The sequence below is a fragment of the Oxyura jamaicensis genome, chromosome 6 (genome assembly GCF_011077185.1).
Source record: "Oxyura jamaicensis isolate SHBP4307 breed ruddy duck chromosome 6, BPBGC_Ojam_1.0, whole genome shotgun sequence".
NCBI lineage: Eukaryota > Metazoa > Chordata > Aves > Anseriformes > Anatidae > Oxyura > Oxyura jamaicensis.
The window spans coordinates 5,569,158-5,590,087 of NC_048898.1; the positions used below are offsets into that span (position 1 = coordinate 5,569,158).

Consider the following 20,930-nt stretch of genomic DNA (forward strand, 5'->3'; position numbering starts at 1 on the left):
GTGATCGTCCCTGCCTGTACACTGCCACTTTGTAAGAAGACTAAGGAAGAAAGCTGCCACAAAGGGTTTGGGTGGAACCGAGGGTGGCCCAAGTACATGGGGACACAGCTGTAAAACACCGAAAGGGCCACGAGGCCACCAAAAACAGGAGAGAAAAGAGAACAGAAGGTAGAGGGGGAGAGTGAGGCACCTAGAAAACAAGATGTGATAAAACTAATTATCAACAGGTAAAAGAAGTCCAGGACTCCCTTTGTTCCCTTTGTAGATGTGATCCTCAGACATGGCTGGCGTCTGTGGTCTCGGAGGGAGCTATGTGGCCCGATGGGCTGTAGCTCGTAGCCTTGCCCTGTGCCATCGGGACTGGCGTTGCAACACAGCAATGCCTGCGGGGAGCGTTCCCTCCATGGATGTGGTTAGACAAGACAGTTTCTTCAGGCAAGGAGCTTCTGGAAGATACTTTGCTAGTTCTTGTTCTCATTTGCAAGAATTTATCACTTGGTTTAATTATATATCACCAAGTCAGATCCTCTGTAGTCCAGAGTGTTTTTGACCTGAAGCCCTCTTACTGAGTGGTAGATTGGTAGAGTTGGTTGGTAGCAGTCATCAAAGAGGTAGTTCAGCAGGGATGGAGAAAAAAGGCTACATGACGCTTCACTGGTGGCACTTGGACACATCGAGATGATGCAACTTAATTGTTTTTCTTGTACCAAACACTCATGGTTCCCTTCTACCTGTTAGCTCATGTACACACACAGACATGCATGCACACGTACACTCAGGAAGAGGTAATGTTTATCTGTCATCTGTAGGAGTACAAATCCCATCTTGACCATCCCATATGTTCACTGTTCCTCTTTGTAACGACAAGCCCTTCCCTATCCCTTACTCCCATGCTGCCTTGCCTTTTTCTCTCTCTTGCCAGTAGTGCTACAGTAAGAAAAAGTCTGCCAAAGGTCTTTACGTCTGAGCATGTGACTTGGTTGTTCGATTGTTAATGAAGTTGCACTCAGTTAATGTGTCACAGTTTACTGATTTTCTTACGTCTGTATGTGAGATCTACACACTTAGCTGGCTGATTGTCCTTTTCCATGCTGCATTAATCCAGCAGCAAATTTTGATGATCTTGCTAACTACTATGTAGGATGAGGTTTTATATACACTGGCAGTTAAATTGCATACTGTCAAGTTGTTATTTCTAGCCACTCTATGAACTCTTTTTCTCATCTTTGCTGACTGAACAGCAGATGTTTGTTTGTTTGTTTGTTGTTAAAATCCATCACTGATCTGTTTGTGTGTATTTCTGAATTTTGCATAAGAAGTTTGACTCATGACAGGTAGCTGCATGGCTGTTTTTTACTGTGTGCTCATCAGTTCTCCATAAATCATACCAATTTGCCAAAATAGATCATTAGGTCAAACACTTTCTTAGAAATAAAACAAACTAGTTCTGAGAAATGTTTTCCATTACTCCTGCTGCTGGCTCAGGAAAGACATTGTGATTTACTGGGTTTTAAGAGACAGTCGATGTCCATTTCAAGGAACATTATCTTTTGTGGAAAAACAGTAAGACACTGAGCCAATTTACCACTTGTGGAATAGGAACTAAAGTAGTGGGGAGAATTCTATCAACAGGATAAAGGTTTTAGGAGCCATATTGCTGAGGGAAGCCAACATGTCACAGCGTGCCTGGTGTTCAGGTAGCCAGTAGTAGTCATTACTGTACTTCCAGTGAAGCAGGCAGTGACTGGAAGCCCCTCAGGAGGCCCAGCAAGGCCTTTTCTCATCTGGCGGCTGTTGGCAGAGGTATAAATTGGGCATTTTCCTCAACATCTGTTTTTTTTAAAAAATTTATTTTTTTCTCCTATAGGTCTGTGGTGGTTTTATATAAAAAAAAATATGAAGGCAAATAATAAAATTAACCCTGACAAGGTTATTTTTTTTGTAATCTTATAGTTTAAAAGTTCCTAGTAATATGCAATTTGCTTCAGAACCATCAATGTTGGTGTTTGCAATGCTGTATTCAATGTAATTAGTTTCTAGAGTGCTTTTTTATTATTATTTTTATTTTTTCCCCTGGTGAATAGCAAGTACTTTTTGGCTTTGGCAAAATGAAAATATCTTTGTACCCTCATCCTTCAAGAAGCATCACGTTGCCAGTTTCTGAAGCTGCTGTGGAAGGAAAGTAAAGCCTTGACAATCATTTGTCTAATATTAGTTGTAATGGGAAATATTTCTAATTATTACTAGTTCAAAATCTAAATCGGTATGGAAGTTTTCCTTACCTCAGAGGATAATCTTGGAAGACTTTATATATCTTTATCCAAAATTCCAAGATCCTAGACTACCGGATGTTTCATGCTCATTCCAGATTGTCTCTGCTAACCTTCTTTGTGCCGGGCTGAAAATGGCTACCACTCTTTGCCAGTGTCTACAGAGTTGTTCTGAAAGATATGAAGTTGCCCTCCAGAGAAAACAGAACCATAGTAAGTAGTTTACTCCATTATCTGTAAACTCATCAATGAAAACAGGGTGATTATTTCTTTTCATTACCATCTTTTCTGTGTTTTGCATGTTTTGCTCCTCCCTGGAGGCTGCCTGGGAATATCATGCTGACTGTATAAGTATAAATTAAATGTTTGTCTAAAAGAAGAACTATTAAAATGTGATTCTGGGCAGGATGTGCCTGTCAGCAGGAAGCTTCCTAAAATACCCTGTGTTTTAAGAGTGGAATTTTAGAGTAGGAGGGAAGTGTAGAATTGCTATTTACCTGTCTGATGCTGCTTTTGACACACATGATGATGAGCTAGCTTCATTTGACTGTCACCTCCTTAGGAGGCAGAATTCCTCAGCCCACACTTTGCTTAGCATTGACTACTTCTTTATTTACTCTTTGTGCCTTTGCATTTTATCTGGACTGTGCATTTTCAGTTAAGCTCTAGTTAAAGACAGGCTTCTCAGTCATGGCATTGTAGGAGGGCCCACAGAGCCTCCCACACAGTGCCTTCCTCAAAGAGAGATGGGGATGTCTCTTTCTTTGAAGAAGCGCTTTTGAAACAAAAGGGATTCCCCTATGTCTCTGACAATTTATTTTCCACCACACATGCACAGAGCCATCGGACTGATGGACCTAATTCCATTTGTCAGGTTTCTCAGAATTAGTAGATTTCAGGATCACCCCGTCGATGTGGTGTGTCTCTTCGGGTTGCCTCTGGGGAATGCTTCCAAGGGGTTGTGGGCAAGGCACTGCATGAAGGAGGGCTTTGACAAATGTGGCTGAAGGAAACTCTTTCAGAGAGCTGGGAGATGTCTCTTTCAGAGAGTGAAATTTTGGAGAAGGTGTGAGCTAAATGAAAGCATTTTCCTGCCACCTTTTCTCCTTCTTCTGTGTCTCTTTGTATTTTGGCTTTTCAAGGTCCTCAGTGACTTTTTCCCTCATAGTTACATGCAGTCAGCAGTCAGACCAAACCCCAAAACAGCGAGCCATTAAAATGGGCAGAAAACTTGCAACTGGAGTGCCCAGACATGAGAAGTTCTATTTTCAGAAGAACTTCAGCACAGCTTAGAAATCAGCAACTCTAATTTGGCAATTTTCTTAGCCACCAGAGCAACTGAGAGAATTAGACACCTAGTCAGATTTGCCAGGAAGAAAGAACTGGTGAGTTAAAAAACAAGAACACAACCAAGACCATGTCTGAATAAATTTCCAGTCATCTGTACATAGACCATTTATTGAGAAAGATAAGAAAAGAAAAACTAAATTTTCATAATCCTGATTACATGCAGAGGATTGACCCAGATGCATGATTTTAGCTGTATTTATTATATTTAAACACAATGTATGCCTTCACATGTGTTTACTGAAAAGAGGAACCACAACCATTTAAATTAAATGCTTTTTTAAATATTACTGCTTAAAAAAGAAACTAGTGAAATCCTGCATGCTAAGAAGTAGTGTATATGACTGAGGTGCTCTAGAATTAATTAGGTCTCTTATTTTAGTTTTAGAATCAAGAAGATTTTTTCTCATTGCTTGCAGAATAAAATAGCTAAATCCTCTGCTTAGATCTGAAAGTAGTTTTGCCCACAGCAATCAAACTAATATTTTCTTTATAGCTCATTCTCTCTGTAAGCTTTCTACTTATTTCATTAGGCTTTAGATCAGGTTCCAAGTAACTAATTATATTTATAGTGTGATTTCTTTGCTCAGTACAACTAATTTAGGTAAAGGAGTTGGTGGGAATGGTAAAAGGCTAAGTAGTATGCCGTTGCATTACTTTGTCCAGGTGCAAGATACCAAGAAAATTGTGTTTGTATTCATAAACCCTCAGTATTTAGCTGAGCAAAAACTCAACTACTTTCTGTGTGGTGTGAGAGCATGATGATGAACAGTAACAACTCTTTGTCTTGGCGAGGGCTGACAGACAGCAAAAGTAGGCATCGCATGCCGGGAGTTTTAAAGCGAAGATGAGGATTCAAGCTTGGGGATGTGAGGAAGTCCATGTTTTTCACTCGTGCTCCGTTGCCCCAAGCTTTATTCCTAACATTTCATAACACATATCCCCTCCTACAGCTTTTCTGTAAAGCCACCACCCTCCCTTTCATCACTTTCCATTCCTTGCCACAAATCCCCTCTCACCTATAACCCACAGGCCTGCCCCTGTTTCCCCAGCTCAGATCTGCTGCTCCATTTATCCCCATCTTTGAAAGGACTAGTGCTGCCCCCCTGCTTTTGTTAGTGCCTAACTAAATGCTGCTACAGCAGCTGGATAACGCTTCTTTCAGCTGACCCTATCCATAAAAATAAAAAACTCTTCAGCACTGGCTTCTGAGGTTAAAAATGTTGGACAAAAGTAAGTTGTTTATCCTTTAGCAAAATAAAGCTGCATTTCATTTATTTATTTTTTTCAGTCCAGTGAACATCGCCCATCCTGACTTCTCAGAATCTTTTGGGTTTGTTCTGTTTTTCCTCTTTCAGGCTGAAATGCAAAGGAATAGGCCCGCTTCAAGTTGACTTTCTGACAAGAGGCCTGGTATTTGACACAACCCTGTAGACTACAATGCTTGATACAGCCCTGTAGACTACAAGGCTATGTGAGATCTTTAAAAGCTGGACCTTGATGTTAACAGAGGGTTCTAGAGGAAGCCAGCAGTTTTTTGGAGGGCTGAACCATAACATCATGTTTGGGATCTAAACTTTACTGAGGACCTTGAATTACCTCTTTTTTTCTGGTATGTTTCCACTCCTGAGAAAAGCAAGAGCTGCAAGACTGACTTATAATATACTCATTCAATTAATCAAGTGAGAGTGAATCAAACCTTTCCAGGCAATTTTGTTTGAAGTGTCTGCACTCTTCTCTGCATCGTATGAGGTGCCAACACCAGTGGGAGTTTGCCTGCGGTAAGAGCTGTGGGTTTGGATATATTCTTCCATTTTTATTAGGTCTTACACACACAGGAATTTTGTGCTTTTTAATCTTGTAACTGTACAAAACTTATCTGGCTATGAAGGAAGATAACTTAGTGCTTTCCTTTAATTATTCTCATAACTGTTCACATTACGTTCTATGAGCTAGTCACACTTAAAAAATTCTGAAGCCTGTTCTTACAACAAGAAGGTATTTAACTGAAGTCCTTGCACCATAACTTTAACCAGTATGAAACCAGTACTCAGCAGAGCTACCAAGATGCATCTATCACAGCTCCTCCCTCGTCAATTCTACTTGGTTGTTACTTTCACTGCATCCATTTTAGCATTATAATTTCCTTCTTTCTCTCCATTTATCATCTGTATGCTTTTCCGTAAAATACTTTATACGGAATGACTCTTAGCAAAAGCCAAGTGGTCAAAAAAAAAAAAAAATCCCAGCTAAACACGTTACATATTTATTGCTCTTAATACTCGGGGTGTAGCTGCAGAATTGCCTAGTATTTATTTGCAGAGTACTTGTACTGAGACTTCCCTTGCTGGCATGCACGTACACATAATACACAATAGTCTTACACCCTTTATAATCTTTCAAGACAAAAAGAATTATGAAAGTGAAACCAGGACATGAAGAGGCAAACAGACTTTGGAAAGCTCTGCTAGCAAGTACTGTGCAATACACTACATTTTGTAATACAATCAGCTGAACAGTTATACAGGGCTTATGTACACAAAACAGGATCCAGTGGTGACTGACATCTTAGCATCAGAGTCTATCAAAAATGGTCATACGACAAGCATGTTTTCATTTTTACTTTTTAAGGTACAAACAAGTGAAAGAAGAGAGCTATTTAGTATGTACCGTGTGATTAAGTCTGTACAAACATAATCATGCATTATAACACTGGAAGGTTAATAGACAGATTCTGCACTGGCTTAAAAGTGAAAAGAAAGCTGCTGTGTGTACCAGTAGAGCCATTCTCTCTGGTTTCCCAGGATGAAACCATCTTACATTTGCAGATCTAGCCTATGAGAACTAACCCCCATCTGTCTCCCTGTCCACGTTCTACAAAGCAGTAAAAGCATCGTTTGAGTAAAAATGAACAGACCAAGTGTATTCCACATGCCAGACACCCTGCATCTCAGATCATAGCAAGTTTTTTACATAAATTGGCCTATTTTTTTCCCAACTGCAGTGAAGAATAATGTTATTTTTCACTACATAGGCCATCATCTTTTGGGAAAGGCCCTTCTGCAGAGTCTATGTTAATCCATGCTTTTGAAAGAACAAGACAACTTGCAGTAGAAGGAAACAAAACATTCATATCAGTTACAGACAGTGGAATACTTTTGATGGATCTAATATTCAAGCTTTGGCTGGAAGGCAATTTTAAAAGAACCAACTAGTTAAACTTGAAATACTTCTATTTCCTCATAAGATTTACTTCTCCTCCTTAATCTGTAACTCTTCATAGTGAGTTTCTGTAACCATCAATATGACAGTACAGCAATATTGCCTCATCAGTCATGATTTACTTAATGTTTTCTGAATTTAGTAATATTTGATTAAAATTTAATGTGAACATATCATATCATGCCACATATATTATTGCATCCATTAATCAGGTAACCATAATAATGAAATGTCGGAAGATTGGATGAAAAAAGAGCTGAAGTCTTTGATATATGTTTGGCATGGTTTTGTGAGTGATTAACGAAACGATATCCAGTCAATTGTGTAAAGCTTCATTAATATACATTTACAATCATCTACGTACTGTATCATCAGATATTTTTAACCTTAGTTAAACTTGATTTTTTAATTTACTGAACGACACTAAGTATTAATAATCCTGAAAAATATGTAGTATTCTATTAACTCTCATAATGCCAGAATGATTCATAACGTGTCTTAATGCTTTTGTAACAAAATATGAACTAAAAATATTGTCAGTGTTAATGGATCAGTTTTGTTATAGGTGCAATAACAAATGCTTTATGCATGGCTCTATAAACCTCAATTACACAATTGTATTAAAATAAATGTAAGGCAATATTTCCATCTACTTTTTTTAATATGCAAAGGTAACATACGACCTGATCTAGCAGAGCATCTACGCCTGTTTGGTAGAGAAGGTGTTGAAGACAGTAGCACTTGAATTCATGATTGTACATATTTTGTTAAACATATGAAGACTTCCCAGATTTTTAAAAAAGTCTTTAAATCCTAAGGCTTCCACTCATGAAGCAAGTTAAGAATATCTTCTCCAGGTAAACTCTGAGAGATGTGTCCCTGTTTTCCTGACCTTTTTGCCAAAAAGAAACTAAGGCCCTTACCCTGAATCTGTGTAGGAAATTCTTTTTTTGTGATCTGGATCGTCTGTGGAGCTGGTTGTAGCAGCAGGAGTGCACATGTGGATCTTCAGCCATGTGTGTTTAACATGCAGAATGCTCCCACTGACTTGTGGTACGTCACTCGTCGTATGGCATGAAGTACGCTTACCATGTGTTCCGGAATCCCGTGTTGATAAGCTGCAGCTGTTCTTAAGCCTGTTATTTGCCTCATACCTTTTTTTTTCCACTTTTTTTTTAGTGAAAATTTCATTTATCAAGTTTTCATTTCTTGATTACTATAAATTATACAGAATCCTGTGATTTTTTTTTTCTTTCTGCAATTGCAGGTGTATAAGCACAGAGCAATGTATCAGCATCCAGTCAATACCTTTCGTCTTTCTTCAGTTCACTTGGGGACTCTGTTTCTTTGGTGGTGTCTAGTGGGTAAAAGCTGGTAGCAGCCATAGGCTACTTGGATAACAGCTTTGTTTTGAACAAGGTGGATGAGCGTACTTGTCAACCTACTGATAGAGGGCATTTAGAACAGTGAAGTCAGGATCTGTGAATCTTCTAAGCTACGTTCAGCTGACTTAAGCCCGTGCAGCTCCACCTGCACCTACACTGTTAAGAAGGTGAAATTATGGATTGATGTAAAAATAATGAAGCCAGTTACTATTTGGTATGAATGTATGTGTAAACAATCTGTACACTCTAGGCAATCTTCCCTTCTGTAGCCTCCTTTTTTGCAGTTGACAGGCATAAGTAAAATACTTATCATTTCACCTCTAAATAAAACGACACCACCATGTTGACAATATTTTTTTTACATTCTTTACATTAGAAAATACTAAGTGCAAGTGCAGAAGCTCTGTTTAGGTGTTGCTCCAGTTACTCCACATCACTTACGTCACATGCTACTCTCAGCACCCATAGGTCTCAGCATACATCTTGGGTGTGCAGACTGGTAATGAAGAAAAACTTTGTGGACTTCCTTTATGTAGCTGTGAGGAAAAACGTTCAGAAGACACAGTGTGCAGAATTCTTTCCTGGGCTCTAGGTGGACTTCTGAAAACGAATTTGCTTCTGAGCTCCTGTCAGTTAGACTAACCATAACTCATTTTCTGTGGCTGTTAATCCTGCCTGTGAGGGGGTAGGGATAGTCATTTTCTTTGTAGCTGAAGGCAGGAACAGCATCATAACAAATAATGACTTTAGGATAAGCCTAAACGGATGAACTGCAATTGCAGTTGTCCTTCAAAATTAAGAACGAGAGGAGAAAAATGCAGAAAATATGATCTAAGCTAATATTACTTCCAGCTTTTGTGAGTGCTTTCTAGCCTAGGACCTGAAAAGGCTTGCAAATGCTGAAGCAATGAGTGTTGAAACATCTTTTAAGCAGTTTTTTTGTTCATGTTTTTGCAGGTGTTTTACATACAAGTGTCCTTTGTACAACTAGCAGGAGCAGAGCAGTGGGTTGTACATTGGAGACCTGTGTTTTAACTTTTAGGCAACACAGTTCATCACTGTGAAATCAAATTGCATGTGACATAGTTCCATTCTTTTCTGTAATGCATGCTCGTTTCCTTTATAGCCATATATTTGGGCTAGAAGATAACCCTTCAGGGATTTGGTGTCTCTAAACAGTGTTTCATCTTCAATTGCGGTTGGAAAACTGGTGTCGAGACCAGACATGGAAGTCATGGGTAGGAACTCCTAAGAAACTACAGGTGTTTTGGTCATTTTCTGATGGAAGGGATGAGAAGTGGTTGTCTTTGGGAATGCACTTGAAGTTATTTCCTCTTAGTAGCATCTGTTCTTTTGAGGAGTGAAAAACACTGGGATTATGCTGCAGCCTGGAGCTCTAGCATGTCGATGAGGGAGAAGGAGTCCAAATAAATTAACGGCTGTCAGACTCTGATTCCAGTGACTGGGATTTTAAATGGTTGGGAAAAAAATGTTCTAATGTACTTGGAAAATTGTAGCCTGTTTTGGCAAGAAGGAAGGTGAGCAGATCTGAGCCTGTTTCTCATATTATTGAAGTATTTTTGAGACCTGGCTTTCTGGTGAGATGGAAGGGAACTTTCTGCAAAGTTAAAAATGTTACATTTACTTGAAATATGTGGCTTATTTATTTATTTATTTATTTATTTATTTATTTATTTTGTTGTCAGAAGCTTCATACTGCTTCTATTTGCTGTTCTGGATAGGTGAGAGAGGTCTGCCCTGTAGCAGTCAAAGGGGCTTGCTTTCTGGGATGAACTCTGAAGCTCAAAGTTGACAGTTCCTTGTTCTTAGGTTGCTGGAGTATGTAAATATTGGTGCAGGACTTGAGGGAGAAGAGCAATATGAATTATCCAGTGTTCTTGTCCCTCTTCTCTGATATGGTGAATGAACTTTTGCGAATTACTGTAGTTCTTCTTTAAAACTATAAATGCAAACACAACAGAAGGGGGGGTTGCTTATGGCAGACTGCTGCTTGCAAGCTGAGAATGATTTGCTCACGTTCATACTTCTTAGTTTTTATATTCAGATGCAGTGTCTCTCTGGTGGGCCTTTGAGAATGATGGGGAAATGCCACTTAAACTCAGCTTTGGATATGAAGATGAATTTTATTCTGTTCAACTCTCCTCTTTAGAGAGTTTTATGTTTTTGTTTGAGAACCTAAGGGTGGTTTACACACAGGTGGCTTTCCTCTTCACCCTAGCAAAGTGGGAGAGAAGCTGCAGCATAGGTTCTTGTGCACAGCACAGGTAGGGCTTCAGGCAGGTGTTGTCAGGCTTCAGTTTGTTCATTTGGAAATGAGGGCACCGCTTTGTGTAAGTCAGGGAGAGCAAGGTGATGAAATGCTACTTAGCAGAAGGTGATTTAGTTGGGACAACTCATAGATAAGAATTCGTGCAGCACACTCGGAGCTGGCCATTGAGAAATTTCTCTCTGTACAAACACACAGCTACTCAGAAGAGGGTCCCTTTGTGCAACACTGAGCTGAGTTACAGTACCTGAAATTTCAAATGACAAAGGAATCTTGCTGTCAGACTCTCTCTGCTGAGCTGCTGATACAAAGGGCTGTGGGAGGCGAGTAGGAACACCAAAGCGTCTTCAATTGTTATCAGATAGCTGTTCACAGAAAGGTCTTCCCAGAGTTTGCTGCATAGAAAGCACAACCCACACATCATTGTTATTCATTCGTTCAGTTTAAGAGGCTTGTTTTTCACAGATGTGCTCTTCCTGTTTGGCATTTGTAGTTGAGGATTGTTAGTTGAAGAAAAGTGTCATCCAACTATGAATTGAGATTTTCAGCTGATTCATGAGCACCTTTTGTTACTTACAGCATGAAAAGGAATATGGCTGAGTCTGAAATGTAGGTTAAGCTGTATTTCCACCCCAGTATATTATACTACTCTGGAAGGGTTAAAAAAAAAAAAAAAAAGAAAAAAAGAAAACTTAATTAGCAGTTATGCAAAAAAATCCTGCTCATTTTTATCTCAAATAAAATGAGTAAAGCAATTAGAAGACAGAGGTAATTACTACATATTAGCCTCTCTTATTCATGTGGAGGCTATATATAGAATATATATATATATATATGGATTTTTAAATAATTAACCAAAATTACTGTACATGGCAAGTAAAGTAAGCAATCAGTATGTTTTAGTAAGGCTTTCATGCCAGAAAATTTGCCAGACATGCTTAGAAAGAGTGGTAAAGCTTGGAAGAAGGGGAGGAAATGAATTACCTCAGAATAATGGGACCAGAGCCATTCATGAGTAAACAGCAGATAATTTGTGGAGCTTACATTAATGTGAAGCTTGGAAGTTGTGATATCTAAGTTAATGCTACAGCCAAGTAGCGTGATTGCAGATAAGCAGCTGTTTATTGTTGTTCCAGGGAATAATTATCAGATATGAGTTATTTCTACCTAAATTTTCTTCATTATACAGGTATCAGCTCATTTCTGGCTTTAATAAAGGCTTCGAAAAAAATTAATACTTTTTAAAGTAGTTTAAAAATAGTTCTTTGTATCAAAGTGTAACTGTGAAAACAGTTCTGAATGGTCAGGTCTGAGTTGACAAAGCAGCTTCCTTGGTGCATTAAATGGGTTCTGACAGTCCCATTCACATCTGTATCTAGGAGTCCCATCCGCAGGAATTCACACTCTTCTGAAATAACATTAGGCAAGAATCTGGCTGCTCTCCAGAAGGTTGTCCTGGCTTAGGCCTCCTTGGATCAGTAATGTCTCAAATGGTAAGGTTATCTTTTTAATCCATAAAAACTGATCAGCATAGTGAAAATGCCCATAATTAAAACAAAAAAAAGCCAAATAGCAGCATTTTGCACATAGAACAGATTTTGAGTGCAATTTTTGCATCAGTGAGAAGCCAACATACTATCTTTGAAAATAAGTTCACTAAATTAAATGTAAAATAATTATTCTGAATTATTTAATTGACTTTTCATTCTCAAAGTTTAATTTATTTTTGCAAGCTTCTTCTTAAACTGAAGGTCTGATTTTCTGTGAGCATTGCCAACACATGGGAGAGAAGCATCCAAATGGTAGAATGAAGCACCACAGTGACTTTTCTGATACTCTGCAAATCATGATTTTTAATTTTTTTCTTCTTCTTCTTTTTTTCCCAACCTATCTAATTTCTTTTCTGAGATATTATTTAGTGATCTCTTCATTACCATCACACAAGTCACTGTCCTCCAGGTCTCCGAAGATGACTTGGCTGAGGCTGAGATTTGCAGGGATGGAGGCTACAATCTTCCTGGCAGCTGCCTCCAGTTAATGATGTCCTGTCCATCTAGGGGAACATGGGCACCTTCAGCATGCCTATAGTGTCAGTCAGCCCTCCTGTTACCCAGCTTGGGGTATAGCTGCTGTGCTTCTTTCCTAAATACCCACAGTGTGTGTCCAGATCTCCTCCCCGTGCGGTGTAAGGAACCAGCCCAGGCATGCTCTCAGGCCTTCAGCCAGAAAGCCAGGATGGCCATGGGACTCGTTACCCTTGCAGCAAAACATCAGAGATCTTCTCAGAAAGGCTTTCCCAAACATGGAGAGCAGCTGAGAGCCTCAAAGAAGCCTATTCCCTGATCCCTTTCCAAAGTCACCTCCTTAAAGGATCATCTCATAATGGGGACCGATTGCCTCTTTGATCTTGGGTGAGCCTCAGTTTTACAGGAAACCACACAGGTGCCTCAGGGCCACCGCAGCAACACTTATGACTGGGAGTATTTGTGCATACATGGATTCCCGCACAGTATTTGTTCTGCAGTTAAACACCTTAAATAACCCTTGGAAATGATTCTGGCTGTATTTAAAAGTGGTAGCATAGCAACTGATTTTTTTTTTCCAAACAGTGAGGGAAGTGAGTTCTAATCCTCTTGAGGGTGCTGTTTATTAAAATTTCCACCATGGAAATTACAGAGTATCTTCCTCTTTCCGAAACAATTCTGAACTAATTGCAACAGAAACATTTTATTTGGTTGAGATAGTGTAAACAAAGAAAGCTTTTTTTTTCTTTTTTCCTTTTAAAAAAAAAAAATACGGGAAGCTAAAAAATATATCAGCATGAGGTTTGCTATTGCATGTATTAAATAATGGCTTTATACAATGAGGTTAGATAGGAGAGGATATAGGCTGTTTGGATGTTCTGTGTAAGGAGTCATGAAGCAATATTGGAAATCAGGGTGCCTTGTAAAGGGGCTGCGATCGCAGCATGAAGATTAAACTGGGTTGCCTGGTCAGCAGTGTGGTGACAAGGAGCTGGTGTTCTGTGGCCCCACCAGGACTGCCCTTTCCTTTGGCTGTCGAGGACTGCACTCGATGGGAAGTAGTCTGCCTGTAGCCTGTGTTGCTCAAGCAGGGGAACTAAATCAAGGTTAACTGTCAGTTTAAATTTGGCTCTTAAAACACCCATCTTAGAAAAGGGTAATTATAGAGATTTCTCTCTCTTTTTCTACTGAAGGTGTACATTTTCTCTGGTTCTTTATTATTATAAAAGGCCTTGTTAATATAAAGCATCTCTGCACAGTGCAGGCATTGAAGTCGCAGACCGTTAAAGGACTTCATTTTGGTCACAGTAGCTTTAGCCTTAAAAATGCTTCTGGCTTCAGAGGGAGTACACAAACCTACAATCAAATCTGAGTCTTGTGCTTTACTGTGCTGCATTGTGAGTCTTCTAGTGCAGCCAAATACGTACTCAGCTGTGTACCTTGAAATCTGTCGTTTCACACATAAATTGATGATACTGGATTATTTTCACTGTATGTGCAAGATATTTAGAACTATATTCTATTCATGATTCCTTTAATTTCCAAGATGTGGAAGACAATTAGAAGTCCTTGTATATTTTCTTGTATCTGTTTCAGATTTCTGTCACTCCGGAACAGCAATCACTGCTTTTAATATCTTCCTCCTTTTCTAAAATGTTTTAGTTGTGTTCCCTGTTGCAGAAATTGTTCATCGATGATTAGTTTACTCACCATATTGTAACTGTGATTCCTCTCTGTTGTATTGTACCAATTGGCAATAAGTTATTCAGAGACTGCTTTAGGGAGGGAGATGTCAGAAAAAAAAGTAGTGAGAAAAAGATGTAGTATCAACAGAAATTAAAATGCACAGTGGTCCCTGCTGACCACTTTAGATAGAGACAGCTGCGTTGATCATATCTACAGTAAACATGCTAAATATCAGTAGTAGGTTAATTTTAGAAAATTGGTTATCTGTTGACAGCTGGGCCATATCCAAATATACGGTAATGTCCTTGTTACTCTTCTGTTGTAACTAGGGTGCCCCTTTTCTCTCCACAGCACCACTGAGCCAACCCGTACAGGTTTTGGATAATCCTGTCAGCAAGGGAAGAACAGGAGTAGCTGTGACCCAGAAATAAACGTGTAGATGCTCACAGGTATGTGGCTGTAATACGGGACATTGTAGCGCACTCAGCCCAAATACCAGTGATCCCTGGAGAGTGTCAAAACCTTTCTGGCCCTGGATGCTCACACCTGTGCCAGGTCAAGGTTCTAATTCAGTGTTTTAATGTGGTCCCTCTTATTGTGTCACCTGACAGATGACCTGCTGAAGGTAAGAGCAGAAGGTGTCTGCGTTAGCTGGTGCTTAACTTTAGGTGCTTATGTAGTTATTAATGTTGCTATGAGTACTCCAAAACAGTGTTGAAGCTCTTTGGTATTTCAAGCCCATGCTATTTTGCCCCTTGCAAGCCCATGCTGGGGGCGAAATTTATTCCAAATCCTCTTCCATGTCCAAGTTCCAGATTTAAGTGGAATGGATTACACAATGGCATACAATTGTTTTCTAGAATTAAAATAGTTTTGTTTCTTTGTTTATACAATGAAATCTTAAAATTATGAAGTAATTATTATAAACTCTAATGAATTGCTTTAGCTTGCAACACTAGAAATCCAGAAATAACACATTGACTAGTGCTTCAGAATCAGAAAATGAACCAAGGATCCTGGTTTCTGACAGACTTTGCTGTTCAGGAGCTCAAGGGACTGTTCCAAATGGAATGAGAAGAAATTGGTAGGCACTGTTACTTGAAAAACAGGGGAAAGACAAACGTTGAACCATTCACCAGTCAGCAGGACAAGGGTGCTGTCTGGGTGTCAGCAACAGGAAGGAAGAGGAGAATAATCTCCTCTCTCCCTTGGCAATGGTTTGTACTACTTACCTGAAAAGGCGTTTCCATTTGAACATTTCAGTAGCCACATGCTAGTTGAGAGCAGATGATTAAAGAAAAAATCTTGTTCTGCTGTCTCAATGGCAAATCTGTCATCTGCATCACTTGTCTTCGTAATACAAGCAAAAGTGAAATTTTATAAATGCTTTTTATTTTAAGAATTAGAAGTTTGGCTAAGCAAGGGAAAAAATTTTTAATAATGATTTTGCTTTTTAAACTTGGAAAAGGGAAGAAAAGAATATGCTAAAGGCCAAATCAATGGGATTTTTATGTAAGAGAGGCATGAAAGATTTGATGGTCCAGCCAGATGGTTGTTTCAAAGCATGGAACAGGTACTTGTATTTTAGAAGCAAACAGCATCAACTCAGCACAGGAGAAGTCATCCTTAAAAAGGAGGCAATGTACTGTAAATGCGATAGAGAACCACGTAGTCCTCTAAAATGTTTGAACTTTAGAAGAGCGCATTAAGCTGTATTACAAACAGTTACGGAGCAAAATGAACCCCATTACTGAAATGTATGCTTTGCTGTCTATCCCTGTAATGACACAAGTCAGCATTGGATTTACCATATAAATGCCACATAAGAAAGATTTTAAAACTGTGTGCAATTTAATAAAAATGTTTCATGTAAAACCACACACTAAATATAAAAAGGAAAGGATTGTGTCCTTGAAGAGGCTGTGAAGAACAGAAAACTTCACAGATTCTTGTGTTTAACATTACTTTTTAATATCCCTGCATTAAAAATGAATGATTACTTTTTAATATTACTTGTAACCAACTATCCCCTACCGTATAGATACATTTCTTACATGATTTTATTATATGCTCAATAATAGTACCTATAAGCTCAGATTTCTTTTGAATATAAATGATTGGAAACAATATCTACCCTAAAGCATCTTTAATGTCATTATAGATGGGTAGGAGTAAATTAAGCGGTATTTAGCCACCAAAGTCTTTAATTTCATTGCATTTGAGTAGGAGTTAGACATTATGAGGTCCAATTAAAAAAGTCACTAATGTTTTTACATCTGAGTAGGAGTAAATTAAACAAAATCACTCCTGAGCTGCTAATATCATTTTAATTGAATGTCATTCAGTTTCTAACTGCTGTTACAACACAGTAGATAATGAGTCAATCTCAACAAATCATCTGAGCTCCAGGTACCATGGCTACTAGGGGTGAAGGTAGAGTTTAGGGTTGGAAAGGGAAATTGTTGGAAGTTAGCAAGCTGACAGGAATGATAGCAGACCTGACATCTCTTGGTTGATGAGACCTATGTTCATCTAAAAATATCACCCTAACAAGAACTAATCTAGCAAGGCTGCAAGCCAGGTCATTATTTCTAGTGTTCAGACATTAAAAAAAAAAAAAAAAAAAAAAAAGGAGAGAGAGAAAGAAAAAAAGGCATTTATCCAGAGGATGCGATTTACAGAGTGAACGCTAGAAAGGCTAATTCCATTTATTCACACCTCATGAATAATTCATTGTTTGATTTAATGTTAATCTTGATGATGAGACAATGGTGAAACAATACTAGACAATATATAGACTTAAATATGTGAAAAATAAAAAATCATCGCAAGCTTTATTATTTTTTGATCTATAACAGATAATATTACATTTTCCTCATACCTGGAAATCTTTTTCCTTCAGTAAATAGCAGGTTTAAGACAAGCTGTGGCACTTTGTATAGAGAGCGTTAAAGAGACTAGAGTGAAAAATACCCTTCACTGGAACTTGAATTACTATAAAGCAGTAGATATTTTCCCCTAACAGCAGTTCAACCCATTACAGGATGCTAGGCTTCCATCAGGAGAAACTGCAGGGTTTTAAACTAGTTAGTAATTTGTGAGCATCATATTTGTTCTGATGTTGCTGTATGTGTACACTCCTGACTGCTAGGAGCAAATATTCCTTTAAAAATGCATTTGATGTAAGCTGGCAAAAAGCAGGGTCTTCTGAATGAAGTTCAACGCCTTGTTCCAAACTCAAGTTAGGTGCCGGCTTCATTTATAGTAGCACTTTTGTTTGGCCTATGTGATTCCACGTTCCTGTTGCTTTGCAAGAAATGGTGAGAGCAAAGATGTTTTTACATGTGTACGTGTCCACATGTATCTGGAGCTGCATTTTGCTCATATTTTGTGTTCAGAAAGTCCCATCTATTTTACTGTTTGCTCAGAAACTGCAGTGAGCTGACAGAGGAACAACCATCACTTGGGTATATAATTAAAATCACAGAGGGAAATTCTGTACTCCTGACTGTTTCTTTCTTATATACGGGACAACTGAAGAAAGCCCCCTGTAGCAGATAGCATAGACCTGCCCTTTTCCTACCTCTTCTCTGCAAGACTGAGACCCCTTCAAAAGACCTGAAACATACTGCTTGCTCTTTCATGGCTGCAGAATGGCTTTCCAGGAACTTGAGCATGCCCTGTTACAAAAGGTTGCAGGTAGCCAGAGCAGCTCTCACTTTACCAGGGCTTCTCCTGCAGCCCCTGCCTCCAGAAGACAGGGCAGTGTAGTGGCAGAGCAGACACAGAGGTATCATGGTGCTTTGCAGGATGGAGTTGTCCTCCATACCCTATTAGAATAGAATAGTTCAGCTGGAAGGGACCTTCAAAGGTCATCGAGTCCAGCTCCCTGACCTCTTCAGGGCTAACCAAAAGTTAAAACATATTAATGAGGGCGTTGTCCAAGTGCCTCTTGAACACTGACAGGCATGGGGCACCAACCACCTCGCTGGTAGTAAAGAATTTTTCCTTAATGTCCAGCCTGAGCCTCCCCGGCACAGCTCTGTGCTGTTCCCCTGTGTCCTGCTATCAGTGACCGGGGAGCAGCGACCCGCACCTCCTTCTGCGCTTCCCCTCCTTGGGAAGTTGCAGAGAGCAACAAGGTCGCCTCTTGGCCTCCGTTTTTCCAGGCTAGACAACCCGAGTGTCCTCTCCTCACAGGAGATGCTTTCCAGCCCTTTTACCAGATTTGTTGCCCTCCTCTGGATGCTTTTGACTACCTTAATACCCTTCTTACATTTTAGAGACCAGAGCTGCACAGAATATTCAGGGTGAGGCCGCACCAATGCTAACTGTAGCAAGATAATCAGCTCTTTTGACTGGCTGGTCAGTGGAGGTAACTGCAGAATTTCAGTTGTAGGATAGGAAAATTACAATTCCATCTTGGCAGAAAGGACAGAATTTCCCAGAACCAAGGACACTGTCTTTTCCACTACTTCAAATATGATGCTTTGACAAAAATGACTGTTGTCAAACTCTGCTTCTTCCTGAGTGTTTCTCTTATTTAATTGTGAGATTCTCCATTGACTATCAATTATAACCCACTATGTGTCAGTCTGCACTTCTGGAATCTTTTACCTGTCTTCCAATAAATGGATGTCTGAATAGACATTCTCCACAACTCTTGAGCAGACTTTCTGTTTTCCAGTTCTCTAAGTTTCTGTCTTACTGTGTCTTACTGTCCGTACCACACCTTATTATGGCAAAGCTTATCCACATGACAGGTGCTAAGAACAATTTTATGCCTGCTTGGTGTGCACTACCCCATACTAAGCCCTGTTGAACACCACTGTCTTCACTCAAAAGCAGGAAAAAATGTCTTCAGACCTGTTTTACTGCTTCACTTTTTCTGATTACCTCAAAGCAACTGGAGCTGAATGTTATTTTTACTAGATTTACAGTAAATATTTTTTTCTTTTGTACGCACTCTTATTTTTCTTTTTTCTTTTTTTTTTTTTTTAAGCATCTTCAGAGTTTAGTAATGATACACAGCTCTTACAAAATATGCTGTGTTGCTGAGTATCCTAGAGGCTTGGAAACAGCCAACACTTGGTTTCCCAGACCACCATCAGCAGATTTATGTGCCAGTGCAATGAGTTAATGTTCATCACTGAAAAGCTTATGCATCCATCTGCAAAGCTCTAGAAGCATGTAATTTTGTACTTACAGCTTTTACTTGGAATAAGCAGATGAAGAAGAAGTAACTGTCTGTGGATGTGAAGAGGGAGGCAATCCACTAAACTCTGGAGAACCTGTCAAAGGAAAAGCTGAAGCTTGGGTCAGTTATGGAAAGAGGATGGGAAGCAGAATTGTTCACTTATGTAAGTCTTGCTTTTAGGACTGACTTCAAATAAGCAAATAGGAGCAGAAGTTCCTGCTCAGGATTCAAGTCTGGCTACTTTCTGCATTCGCCTGCCATATGTGGAACACCAACGGGCCCCAGCCATGGATTTTGGTTCGATGTTCCCAGCAGGCAAGAAAGCAAGCTCTGTAACTTAAGTCTTAAGGCTTTTATGCAGGGTGTGTGAAGAAAAGTTTGAGATTGAGCGTGGGCTAAACTCTCTGTGTAGATGTATTGTTACAAACATGCTCTGGGACATACCAAATTATATTGTTACTTGCGGGAACAATGATGAAATGTTTTGACATAGCCTTTTGTCTTTTCTGTGTAGATTGCTCTTGAACATGTTACAGCTTGTTTTAACTAAGCTGTTACATAGGTTGGTTTTGTCTCTTGTCTGTGAAGTTCCAGTGATAGTACTGCAGAAATTATTACTAAAAGCCCTTATAACGTCTAGTTGGAGAACACTAATGACTCCCAAGGAACTTAATGACTTCTGTCATGTTCAGATTTACTAAGTAGAGAGGATTATAGTTATTGAAATGCAAGGATACAGATCTCACTTTGGAATACTGTGTAATGCCATGTCTGTGGTTAAGTGGCATTTTGTGAAACATTTCACATATACACACCAAGTTGTTCCAGGTGGTGTCTGTCTGTTAACCGCAGAACAACAAAACCTTTTCAAGAGGTCTAAGAACTACTGACTCAATGCTAAAATATTAGACCTGGATTTCGCTGCAGTCTTTTATTGCTACCGTTCTCATTCGTCCATTGTATCTTCAATATCCCAGAGTCTAATGGGTTTGTAAATTGCACTTAAAGGCACAGTAGAACTGGATGGGTTCCAGGTAAAGAACACAGGTCTCTTATCAACCCAAGTATTGCTAGGGTAGAACGCTGCATGGCTGATAGTTTAGCTTGCAAGGACAGATGTTTGGATCAGTGAAGAAAAGTTACAGTGTAGTAGAAGATACAAATAATAAATATTTTCATTTTTCTTCTCATGTCAATCCTGACTTGAACACTTGTTTCCCTGAATTGTTTTTGGTCAGTCAAAGAAAGTTCCTTAGCTGTTCAAATATCTAACCTCTCTGATTTAGCAGTCCTTTTGGAGGCCTTTACCTTAAACGTACAAAGGTTGATCAAAAAAGATTTTCCTTTCCAATGGGCCACTTTAAAGTGAAGTATATGTATTTCTTAAAAATGTCTACGTCTAGGTATGGTTATGTAAATTTAGATTTCCTTTTACTAATGAATCAGCCCTTTTGGTCATGTGGCTCTTATAGTCAAGCACTTAGTTTCCTATTCTAGAAATATTTATATCCT

At 39.1% G+C, this 20,930-nt stretch overlaps 1 long non-coding RNA gene across 1 annotated transcript in view; it reads left to right on the forward strand.

Moving 5' to 3' along the window:
* Positions 1–273: 273 nt before the first annotated feature.
* The window catches only part of LOC118169024, a 67,677-nt gene continuing 47,020 nt past the window's right edge, over positions 274–20,930 (forward strand). The window contains exons 1-2 of the long non-coding RNA XR_004751890.1: positions 274–611; positions 2,369–2,483. This is a non-coding gene — a long non-coding RNA (uncharacterized LOC118169024). The remainder of the gene's footprint in view (positions 612–2,368; positions 2,484–20,930) is intronic.